We start from the raw sequence: 12,967 nt of genomic DNA on the forward strand, positions 1-12,967 counted from the left end.
TCCCCTTAAAGAAGTCTCTTCAATATTTCTGGTAATGCCAATTTAGTGGGGATGAGTTCCTTTAGCTTTTGCCTGTCAGGGTAACTGTCTCTCCTTCAATTCTGAATGATAACCTTGCCTGACAGATTATTATCTGTTGTAGGTTTATTCCTTTCATCACTCTGAATACATTATGCCCTCTCTCTGTCCTGAAAAGTTTCTGCTAAATAGTTGGTTTTTTTCTTGCTGATTTTAACCTTCTTTATTTGTAACTTTTGACATTTAAATTACGATGTCTTTTGGTGTGGGTCTCTCTGAGTTCATTGTGGTTTGACTCTCTGTACTACCTTGACTTCAATGTCTGTTTCCTTTACCTGGTTAGGGAAATTTTAGTCATTATTACTTCAAATTGATTTTCTGTCCCTTTTCCTCTTTCTCTTGCTAGGACTCCTATAATACAAATGTCAACATGGTTATTGTCCCATAAGTCTCTTAAACTATTCTCATTTTTAAAATTCATTTTTATTTTTATTTATTTTTTAATGTTCTGATTGGGTGATTTCTACAACTCTGTTGTTCAGATTGCTGATATTTTCTTTTGTATTGTCTAAGCTGCTACAGATTCCCTCTGGTGTATTTTTCATTTCAGTTATTTTATTCTTTAGTTCTGTTCTTTTTTTTTTACTTTGATATTGTCTATCTCTTTGTTGGTCTCACTGTTTTTACCCATTCTTCTCCTTAATTTGGTGAGCATCTTTGTGACCATTACTTTTAACTCCTTATTTTGTAGAATGCTTATCTCCATTTCATTTTTTTCTTCTTCTGGGGTTTTGTGCTACTTTTTTTTTTTTTTTTGTAAACACATTCCTTTGTCTCATTATTTTTCCTGAATTTCTGTGTTTGTTTCTATGTATTAGGTAAATCAGCTAAGTCTCCAAGTTTTGAAAGAGTGGTCTTATGTAGAAGGCATTCTCTGGGGCCCAAGTCACCACGGGCTTCCCTTTTGTGGACTGAGTGTTACCTCTTGTTTTGAATGAGCTTTAATTGCTGTGGGTGTAGTAGTCAGTGGGGTTGGCTCTCAGGCTGACTGTCTGAGAAGCCCACCTGCAACTGTAGATGCTCTGGTGGGTAGGGCTGGTCCCCTAGAGTGGGAGCTACTTGAAGAGGCTTCACTCTTGTCTAAGGAAGCCCACTGGGTGTGGTGAAGTGTGGGATACTTTGGAAGGATGCTAGGCAGGGCAGGACCTCTGGGGAATGCAGGAGCAGGGAAAATAGTGTTAGTGAGGTCAATGGATAATTCAGATATGGTACCCACTAACATAAGACCAGCTAGGTAGAAGAAGAGTAAAAAAAAATGGTGTCTGACAGTGCTTCCATGATTGGAAAGATTTCCAACAGATCATGTACCTCTGGCACTCATGCGAAAATTAGTCAATGTGTCTCCTTCACATATGGCCCAGGAGCTTTTCACACTGCTGCATCTTTGCTGGGACTCAGAGCAAGTGAGCTTGTGTGTGACCCTTTATTTTTTTTATTTTTTATTTTTTGTATTTTTCTGAAGCTGGAAACGGGGAGGCAGTCAGACAGACTCCCACATGCGCCCGACTGGGATCCACCCAGCATGCCCACCAGGGGGCAATGCTCTGCCCATCCGGGATGTCGCTCTGTCACGACCAGAGCCACTCTAGCGCCTGGAGCAGAGGCCAAGGAGCCATCCCCAGCACCCGGGCCATCTTTTGCTCCAATGGAGCCTTGGCTGCAGGAGGGGAAGAGAGACAGAGAGGAAGGAGAGGGGGAGGGGTGGAGAAGCAGATGGGCGCTTCTTCTGTGTGCCCTGGTCGGGAATCGAACCCGGGACTTCCGCACGCCAGGCCGATGCCCTACCACTGAGCCAACCAGCCAGGGTGTGTGTGACCCTTTAAGAGTAGAGTCTAGGCCTGACCTGTGGTGGCGCAGTGGATAAAGTGTCAACCTGGAATGCTGAGGTTGCCAGTTTGAAACCCTGGGCTTGCCTGGTCAAGGCACATATGGGAGTTGATGCTTCCTGCTCCTCTCCTCTTCTCTCTCTCCCTCTCCTTCTCTTGCTCTCTCTCCAATAAAAATTAATAAATAAAATCTAAAAAAAAAGAGTAGAGTCTAGGTTTCATACAGCCCTTTAGGTCTCCCAGATGCAAGCCTTGCTGGTTTTCAAAGCCAGATGTGATGGTGGCCCCTATTCCTGTCTCAGGTTACTTGGGCTGGGGACCAATGTGAATCTCGGATACCTTGATCCTCAGGAAAGACCTCTGTGGTTTTGATATCCCTCTTGCCTGTGGAAAAACACACTTGGGGTATGTGTCCTGACTTAACTTCATCTCTGCTACTCCTGTCCATTTCAGTGTGGCTTTTTCTTTATATACTTATAGAAATCCTGCTCTGTTAGTCTTCAGGTCATCTTCAGTGATAGTTGCTCTATATTTAGTTGCAGATTTGTGTGTCCATGGGAGGAGGTGAGCTCGGGATCTTTATACTTCACTGTTTTGACACCCCCCCTCCTTTCTCTGTCTTAAAGAAGTTTCTTATACTTTGCTGTGCAGTGCAGACAGTGTGGATTTCTTGTTAATGCAGAATGGATGGTGGATGAGCTGAGATTCTTCACCTATTATAAGTTCTCAGATAATGCTAATATGACTGATCTCAGGACCATATTTCGAGAAGCAAAACCATAAATCACATAGGCTAGCCATAACTACATGACTTATCAAACAATTCGATTAGTTGCTCCCTGAGGACAGTACTCTGTCTTTTTTTCACTATGCCTGGCACATACCAGGAGCGCAGTAAATACTAGCTGAATAACTGAGTGAACAATCAATTTGGATAGTTCCTACTATAGGGCAAGCAAAGTTCTGGGCAGATGCTGCTGGAGGTGGGTACAAGGGGGAGGGAGGAGTAGGATGAGGAGACAAGGCAAGTAAAGAAGATCTTACAGTCCAGTTGAGGGGAAAATACAATCACCCAGACAGGTGGAAGTGAGCTCAGCTTGCAGTTTCTAACATGGGAGCTATCAGCGACAGCACCTGAAAGATAAGTGGAAGCTCATGGGAAAGATTCTGAATGTCAACCAGAGGGGCTGGGTTTTATCCCTTTGGCTATGGGGAGGCAGAAAAGGCTTTTACAATGGGAAGTAAGAGGATAAAGGAAGGATTTTAAGAAGATTATTTTGGCAGTGATTTGATGGAAGGTTGCTGGGATGAGACCCTTAGATTAGAAACTAAGTTTATTATGGTAGAAAGGTTACTTGTCCTGCTGGCTTCTGCGCCATCAATTTTCGATTCCTGCTGCAGAAAATAAATCTTTTAAATGGCAAGTATTGTGTAACTCTGCTCTTGCTTAGGTACCTGGTTATAGATTCCAGAGAATCTTCTACCGCGAAAAATCTATGTCCCCTTGTAAGAAATAAACGTGAAGAAAACAATAGCACAAAGAGAAGGCAGTGTTTGGCTGCTATTAAGTTACACGAGAGATTTCAGGATATACTTCAATTACCTTGTAGAAAGAATGCATCTTACCTTTAGTAAAATTGAGCAACTTCATCTACAAACAAATGAAATTTAGTCACAAGCCCATAATTAGTGGTTCACCTGTGAAAAAGGGTTGCTATTAAGAAAATAAACATGCCCTACTCCCTATATCCTGTCAGTGTGAGTTTTGTTTATGTGCATAGATAGTAATTTATCACAATTATGAAATAAAATAAAAATGAGCTGAGGTGAAGCTATGAACAATAGAAGCCTGCCTTTAGCAGGACAGAGACCTTTCACAGAACCTTGGCTTTTGGAGGCAGAAGGAGCTGACAGACCATTTGGTCTGCCCATTCATTGCTCTGTGATGAAGGACCTTTCTTTGCTCAAATAAAGTACCCCTTCCTGTTTTTCCACAACAATGAACACTTCTAAGACAGCAATTATTCTATTTTGGCTGACGCAGATTGTTGTGGAAAGAGCAGGCATAGGTTTGAAGAGTCAGAGAGATATGGGTTCCAATTCTGGCTTTTCCAGAGTCAAGTTGTGTGACTTGGGCATGTTACTTAAACTCTGAATCTTACATTTCTTTCTTTAGAAAATGCATTTCCTCAGAGATAGCAAGGACAGTTATCAGCTCAACCTAGAGAGCTAGGTCCCGGAAATCCAGTAAGATACCTCAAGAATTCCCATCAGTCTTTAATATGTTTTACTTTTATTTTTTTTTTTTACAATGAATGAAAATGGACTACCTTTCTGATCCTGTGTCCACCAGTGGTACCTTTTCCATGATAGTAGCAGTAAAGGGAGACTGCAATGATTAAATGAAATACAGGGTGGGAAGGTGGAGGAGGGTAGAGGAGGGTGGATGGTGATGGGGGGAGACCTGGCTTGGGGTGGAGAACACACGATGCAGAGGCTATAGTATAGGTACCCCTGAGACTTAGGTAATTTTGTTAACCAATGTCACCTCAATAAACACTTTTTAAAAAGATGAAATAAAATACATGTATGAAATACATGATACACCCTGGCCGGTTGGCTCAGTGGTAGAGTGTCGGCCTGGTGTGCAGGAGTCCCGGGTTAGATTCCCAGCCAGGGCACACAGGAGAAGTGCCAATCTGCTTCTCCACCTCTCCCTCTCTCCTTCCTCTCTGTCTCTCTCTTCCCCTCCTGCAGCCAAGGCTCCATTGGAGCAAAGTTGGCTCGAGCACTGAGGATGGCTCCATGGCCTCTGCCTCAGGCGCTAGAATGGCTCTGGTTGCAACAGAGCGATGCCCCAGATGGGTAGAGCATCGCCCCCTGGTGGGCATGCCGGGTGGATCCCGGTCGGGTGCATGCGGGAATCTGTCTGACTGCCTCCCTGTTTCCAGCTTGAGAAAAATACAAAATAAATAAATAAATAAATAAATAAATAAAATAAAATACATGATACCTATGGTTGAATACTATTATCTTTCTCTATATTTCCTCATATATGTTCCTGCTTCTCTGACCTCATCTCACAGCTCTATCCACCTTGTTCTCGTGTCCCAGCCAGGAAGGCCTTCTTCCAGTCCCTTGAATGTCTTGCTCTTCTTTCCTCTGGAATGCTCCCCACCTCCTCTGTGAGCTGCAGGGAGGCTGGGCCTGTGTCTGGTTTACTGCTTAGCACACCGCTGGGGTTCAGGCAGGATCTCTGGAGTCTCTCAGACAATATTTCCTTACTTACATTTAATGAACAGTCATGGGGTTCCTACCATGGTATCAGCCACTCATTGTTTTAAGTTTTACAAAATTTTTCCAAATATCAATTCCTCAAAATGATCAACCCTATTACAGGGTAGGGAACTGGGGCAGAGAGGGCTGCAGTAATTTCCCCAGGGTTACAAAGTTGATGAGTAGGGAGAGCAGGAAGTGGAGCCCGGTGGTGTGGACAGAGTTGGTGTGGGCCTCCACACCCCTGCACAGGTCTCTCTGACGGAAAGGGGCCTGGGGTTCCTCTCCATGCAACAGCAGGTCTCCAGCAGGGGACCTGGAGCACCACCCCCAGCAGGCAGATGGCTCCACTCAAGCCTGGCTGTGTATGCTAGCTGGGCTTTCCTTAGGTTTAAGTCAAACTGCATCCTTGCACTTCTACCAATGAGCCCCAGCCCTGTTCCAAACTGCTTCAAAATAGTCCCTTTTCTGTTCCACATATAACATCATAATCTTATTGTACATTTAGATGCCACACCTTTATGTGCCTTTACAAACAGTACACAACAGGTTTTTCCCTTCCCCTAAGCTGACATAAGCCTCCCTTTCATCATCCTGCTTGAATGAGATCATTATTATTAGAAGAGGTTGCATTGAGAAATATGGATTTTTGAAAATATATTTATGGTTAATTTTCAAAATGGTAGGAAAATAGCTGCATGGAGAACACCAGCTGGAGAAATGGCCGCATCCCGGAGGTTGTAGGCGCGCCGCGGGCCCTGACAGTCAGCGGCGCGCTTGCCCAGGGCCCGTCACCAGGGCCGTGCAGGCCGGGAAGCAGCGGGGCCCGGAAGCCGCGACACTTCTCAGCTGGGACAGCAGCAGGCGCCCCTCATTAGATCAAATCCAGCGTCTCACCACTGTGCGTGCTGCCGGCTCCAGCTTTCCCGCCATGAGGCGTGGTTTTTAAAAAATCCAACATATCATAGGCTATTTTTGAAAAGTTATTTACAGGATGACTTTTCTTATTTATGAAAAATAAGAGAAATAGAAACTCTGAATTGGACCAAGGTAAAGGAAAAGGAAATACATTCTCACACAGAGGTGTATCTAGTTTTGTTTTTTAAATGTTCACCAAAGTAATTAAACATGTCGACCATGCCAATAGGGCACACCCTCCTGTGTCTGTGGACACAGAGCTGGGCCGCAGGGCCGAGGGAGGACTCCACGGACAGGTACAGGTCGTGATGCTGTGAGGACGAGCGCAGCACGATGAAAGCCGAGGCCGAGGAACAGAAAACAATGGGAAGGGCAGGAGTGCGCAGAGGATGGAGCCGCGGCATCCGGGGAGTCTAGTTGTTCCGAGCAGGGCTGTTTCTGTTCGTCTGGATTCCATTAAGGAGAGATTCCTGTGCATCACACAGACCTGGACTGAAACTGAGGGCAACACTGGCCGCGGCAGCCTCCTCAGGCACAGGCTGGGTCTGACCCTCCTCTGCCCCAGTTAGCTCTGTCTCATCATCCTGAAAATGGGGGCCAGGGGAAGCTTTTCTGTGGGAAAAGGCTGAGCCTGACTGTGTCCACCAGCTGTGGAAGAACGCAGTGAAGATTAGGAAGCAGTCCGAGACTAATGATTAACAATCTGGAAGGCGGCAGAAAGCTCGCTGGGGACACCAGAGTGTCGAGGAGTGGGTGGGGACTATGGGTAGCAGGAGTATCTTATAAGGAGTAGGACTTGGGTATTATTTAGCCAGTAAGTTCATGGGTCTTTTAAATGGGTAAAATGAAATAAAGCTAAAATCACCAATATCATAAACAGCTCACAACATTTCATTTTCTCTCCTGATTTCAACTCATTTAAATCAGGTATTTGGGGATTTAGAAGATGGACAGAAAAAAACAACTTATTTGGCACGTATTTTAGAAATATAAGAACCACAACGATCCCCCCCCCTCAGTTATATATTTCTTTCATAAATTAAACAAGTTATCCTTCCCTACAAAATAAAAATACACAAAACTAAAACCACAAACAGCAGCAGAAAGACAAAGGAGAGTTTCTCCCTCAGTTGGCTACCCTGGCCCCAAATAGCCCTGCGTAATCCCTCCGCCCTACACCCCTCTTATCCAATCAGTGGCCAGGCTGGGTGATGCCCCATCCTATATGATTTGTACTATCAAATAAAGAACAAAAAAAGAGACTGCATTCAGAAAATTTGTAAGGAGGGAGAGGGACACAGCAAAGGGGAAGCTGACAGTAACATCAGCAAGCTCTCGAAGGTGAGGCACAAAGGGCTTTGCTGTTCTGGGGAGGAGTACACATGGCCAGAAGGAGCAGGGTGTGGAGAGTGCGATGGAAAGTCCACGGGACCTGTTAGGAGCTCTTTGTTCACCTGGAGGGCCCCTACGGATGGACTGTCTGCTGGCTAAGACTGAGGGTGAGCCACATTTAGAGACCTGGGGCACAGAGAGAAATTTCACCAAAGGTTGGTTCACAAGCCTCTCGTTTCCAGTTTGGCTACTCAGTTATGAAGCCAGCATGGGAACTTGAGGGAGCATCTGCAGCTGCTAAGTCATATGGCCGAGGGTGGTGCTTTGCAGTAGGCTCTTTCCCAGGACACGAAGTGTGGGAGGGTTTAACCTTCACTCTGTCACAGGAGTCCAGGGCTCAGGAGCAGCCCGCACTGCCAGCCCCTGTCCTCGTCGTCTGTCCTCTCTGTCGGAACCCCACCAGGCTACTTCCTGCAGTGCTGGCAGCAGTCTCTGCCTTCAGGCTATTCTATTTCTAAATCTCCTCCAACCTACCCTTCAGAATTTTTCTCTGGCATAAATATATTATGTCAGTCTCCCCCAAAATCAAACAACTAACAGTGTGCCGAGTTAAAACTATTCCCAGACTCTCTCCCAATAATCCAGGATGAAGTAGACGCTCCTTAACATGGTGTTCAGGACCTTAAAGCTCTTGCGGCCCCATCAGCTGCCTCACCATGACTTTCTCTCTGGGAATCTCTTCTCTTATATTTCTATTTGTGACATTTTACTCACTATTCAGAACCCAGTTCTCATGCTATTTGCTCTTGAAATTTTCTTCGATTCCCACAAAGAAACAATCTTAGTTTGAACCTGTAAAAGTAGCACTTGTCCCATGTTGTTTTGTGTCTGCAATAACTATCGCCACCTCTAAGACCTTAGAGAAGCACTTTTTCTCCTGTACACCCATGATGGTGTTGACAGAGGTGCAGGATTTGATGACATGTGCTGAATAAAATGAAAGGGAAGAAAATATGGTTTTCTTACAGTCATTTATACCATGCTAATAGGGAAGGAATATGGCTGTAAGCATTTCTCTATTCCTGCTAGAATCACACAAAAACAACTAAGAAAATAAACAAGTTAAACACCGTGAGTTCCATTTTTTGAGAAACTAGGCAGTAGATATATTCCTTAGATACCAATATATCTGCAAGGGGGCCAGGAGCAACTGTAACTGGCCAGAAGTGGTAGAGAGGGAGTGAGGAAAAGGACAGGTGGTGGCAGATCTCCATTGGTGCTCAACTCCAGAATGCAAGCATGTTCCTTGCTTCCTTCCAGAAATGGGTGCAGAAACTGGGTGAGCATGGTCAGCAGAAGTTCTCCTGGTTTCAGCGTGGTTCAGAGTTAGAGAAGTCAGAGCTACAAAATGGGTAATTCAGACGAGCTATAGCTGCAGGAAGCATTCTGTCTCAGTGCCAGGCAAGAGGGAGAAAATCTAGATGTGAAGTCTGGGCCCACTCCTATCACTCTGGAGGTGTGTGTGAAAATATGACCCATGCAATAATGAGTGATTTAAAAACAAACAACAACAAAAGAAATAAAAGAAAAGCAATTGTCCTTGGCTAGTTGGCTCAGTGGATAGAGAGCGCTAGCCTGGTGTATGGACGTCCCAGGTTTGATTTCCGGTCAGGGTACAATGAGAAGTGACCATCTTCTTCTCTCTCTCTCCCCCTTCCCCTACCATAGCCAGTGGGTCAATTGGTTTGTGTGTGGGCCCTGTCTGTAGAAGATGGCTCAACTGATCTGAGCATCAGCCTCAGGTGCTAAAAATAGCTTGGTTGATTCAAGCATCTGTCCCAGACAAGGGTTGTTGGGTGGATCCCAGTCAGGGTTCATGAGGAAGTCTGTCTTGCTATCTCCCTTTTTCTCACTTAAAAAATAAAATAAAATAAAAAGAATTGATATGCTGTACAAAAATGCCATGAAAAAAATGTGGAAGAGACAGCAGAATCTATTACTATAAAAATGTACCCAGAAAATATGTTGTCACTAAGGAGATAAAAACAGTGATTAGATGTCTTTACATGCATTTAGAAACACAGAACAAAGCTTAGTGAAAAAACTATGTACATGAAGAAAATATAGAAACTCAATAATTCAGGGTAGACATAGTAAGTCAACAGGAGAAGTAGAATTTAGGAAGAAAATAAAATAAAAAAAATAATACCATCACAAAAATGAAGATGATACTGGAAGGAACAGAAAGGGAGAACAGACTTTGTACAATTCAGCACAAGGAACATAAAAGATAAAGAATAAGAAATGCAAGCAAAATAAAATTGAAATTAAAAACAAATTTAAAAAATCACTAGAGAAAGAGATTCACCAAATGCATAAAAGCATCCCTGAGGAATGGAATAAATATTTAAATAATAATAAAAACAATAAATATTTAAATAATAATAAAAACAATCCTCTCAGGAACATTTTGAATTTATATGCTTGAATATACTTGTATCTATATATTATAAGGGAACACCATGTTCTACTACGTGAGGTGAATCATAATTCAGTAATGATGCATATCTTAGTAAATTTATTAGAGTTTAAAGATAAACGCTTATTCAGGCAGCCAGTCATGCCTTTGATATCTCCTCAAGACATTTAAAAACAGAACATAGGAGTTATGTCAGGGAAGATGGTAGGTAGGAAGTGCCAGGAATCAATTTCCCCATCTATACAGCAATTGTACTGACAGAATCTGTCTGATGTAATAATTTTGGAACTCTGGACTCTATTTGAAAGCTTGCAGCTTCCAGGAGAAGTCTTGGGTGATAAATCAGTTAATTTTGGTCATTTTTGGCTCTTACCATGGCAATAGCTAGCCACTCCCCACCCACCAGACCCATGACAGGCAGCCATGTTTACATTCCTGGAGCAGCTTGCATGTGAGTTACAGGAGCCAAAAGTAGGTAAATAAGTACCTTGTCCTTCAAATATCAGAAGACCATGATATCTGATCGCTATTTGCTGCTTCTGATTGTGGAGATGCCACAGAGGCCACTTCTGTTGTTGTAGCCCCAACTGGCTGAAATACAGTGTGTCCGTAAAGTCATGGTGCACTTTTGACCGGTCACAGAAAAGCAACAAAAGATGATAGAAATGTGAAATCTGCACCAAATAAAAGGAAAACCCTCCCAGTTTCTATAGGATGATGTGGCAGCATGTGCACCTGCGCAAATGATAACATAACACCGTGTATACAGTGGAGCAGCCCACGGCCATGCCAGTCGAGATGTGGATGGTACAGAGGAAAGTTCAGTGTGTTCTGTGGCTTGCTAAATTCGAATCCGTGACCAAAGTGCAACGTGAATATTGGTGTGTTTATAACGAAGCGCCACCACATAGGAATAACATTACTCGGTGGGATAAGCAGTTGAAGGAAACCGGCAGTTTGGTGGAGAAACCCCGTTCTGGTAGGCCATCAGTCAGTGACAAGTCTATAGAGGCTATATGGGATAGCTACCTAAGGAGCCCTAAAAAATCTGTGCGTGAGCACACATCGAACTGCACTGAATAGGTATGAAACTGGGAGAGTTTTCCTTTTATTTGGTGCAGATTTCACATTTCTATCGTCTTTTGTTGCTTTCCTGTGACTGGTCAAAAGTGCACCATGACTTTTCAGACACAGTATAGCTGCCAGGGTATTTGAAAATACTGCCTTAATTTTTTTTCTCCTTTTCCTCATCTCCCTTTGAGCTAGTAATTTAATGATTAGGACATAATAGAGCAACTGCACATAAGGGAGAATTTAGAAAGTCACTGTCCAGGGAAAGATGCAGGTACAGAAATGATTTGAGAAGACCTTAACTTTATAACTAAGATTGATTTCCAGTACAGAAACACCCTACAACAGTTAAAAACCGAGATGCAGAGGAACTAGGTTTGAAACCCCAAGGATGAGCATGGGCTCATACAGCTTGAATGAGGGCTCACCAGCTTGAGCGTGGGGTTGCTGGTTTGCGCATGGGATCATAGACATGACCCCATGGTCGTTGGCTTGAGCCCAAAGGTTGCTAGCTTGAGCACAAGGTCACTGGCTTGAGCAAGGGGTCACTCACTCTGCTGTAGCCCCCTGGTCAAAGCACATATGAGAAAGCAATCAATGAACAACTAAGGAGACTAAGGAACCACAATAAAGAATTGATGCTTCTCATCTCTCCCCTTCCTGTCTGTCCCTATCTGTACATCTCTCTCTCTCTCTCTCTCTATCTCTCTCTCTATCTTTATCACACACACACACAAAAATTAAAACTGTAACAAAACAAAATGGCAAACTTGTGGTAAAGGGGACCATAATTAACAGAGGTATCAATTATACGATTCAAATGTCCAGGTTTCAACAAAAGAATCACAAGGTATACAAATAAACAGAAAAGTATGACCAATTCCATGGGTGGAGAGTGGGGAAAACTGTCCCTAAGAAAGACTATATGGCAGACTCACTAGACAAAGATTTAAAAATGACCCTGAAAACTGAAAATTGCTTAACGAGCTAAAGAAAAATATGGACAAAGCCAAGAAAAGGATGTATGAACAAACTGCAATATCAATGAAGAGAAATCATAAAAAGGAACTAAATATTCTGGAGCTGAAAAGTACAATTGAAATATAAATTCACTGAAGTAATTAGAGAACATCTTGAGTAGATGAAAGAAAGAGTTAGTAAACTTGAAGATATGACAATTGAAATTAGTAAGTGTGAGAAACAGGAGAGAAAAGATTGAAGTGAACAAAGTCTTTCACTCTGGGATGCATCAAGCAGACCAACATGCATTGTGGGGAAAAGTGAGAGAGAGTAGGAAAGTGAGAGGAAGAGAGAGAGAGAGAGAGGAGGAAAGGACAGAGATATTACTGAGAGAAACAATGGCTGAATGCTTCCCAAAGTTTAGGAAATACATGAATCTACAAATCCAAGGAGTCCAATGAATTCCAAGTATAGACTCACAATGAGACACATTTTAATAAAACTGTTAGCCAAAAACAAAGAGTGAATCATAAAAGTACCAAGAAAAAAGTAACTCATCATAACTCATCATGTACAAAGGCTCCTCAAGAAGATTATCAGAAGATATCTCTGCAGAAGTCTTGCAGGCAAGAAGGGAGTAAGTAGTATGATGTATTTAAAGAGCTGAAAGGAAAAAAAAAAAAATCAACTGATAATTCTTTTTCCAGAATAACTGTATTTCAAAAATTAGGGTGATACCGAGACAATGTCAAACAAGAGCTGAGGGGATACATACTAGACCATCCCCACAAGAAATGTTAAAGGAAGTTCTTCAAGTTGAAATGAAAAACATTGCTGGACCGTAACTCAAAGGCATACAAATCTCTAGTAAAGATAAATACAAATATAAAAACAAGTATTATTGTAACTTGGGTTTGTAACTCTACTTATTATATTTTATATGATTTCAAAAACTAATATATCAAAGAATAGTAATTAGTTCATGTTTTTGGACACAGAATACAGGAAGATATCATTTGTGATACCT

At 42.8% G+C, this 12,967-nt stretch overlaps 1 protein-coding gene across 2 annotated transcripts in view; it reads right to left on the reverse strand.

The window, feature by feature from the left end:
- The window catches only part of L3MBTL4 (L3MBTL histone methyl-lysine binding protein 4), a 488,059-nt gene that overhangs the window by 48,076 nt on the left and 427,016 nt on the right, over nt 1–12,967 (reverse strand). The window lies entirely within an intron of this gene.

This window comes from Saccopteryx leptura, chromosome 11 (genome assembly GCF_036850995.1).
Source record: "Saccopteryx leptura isolate mSacLep1 chromosome 11, mSacLep1_pri_phased_curated, whole genome shotgun sequence".
In the NCBI taxonomy this organism is placed as follows: Eukaryota; Metazoa; Chordata; class Mammalia; order Chiroptera; family Emballonuridae; genus Saccopteryx; species Saccopteryx leptura.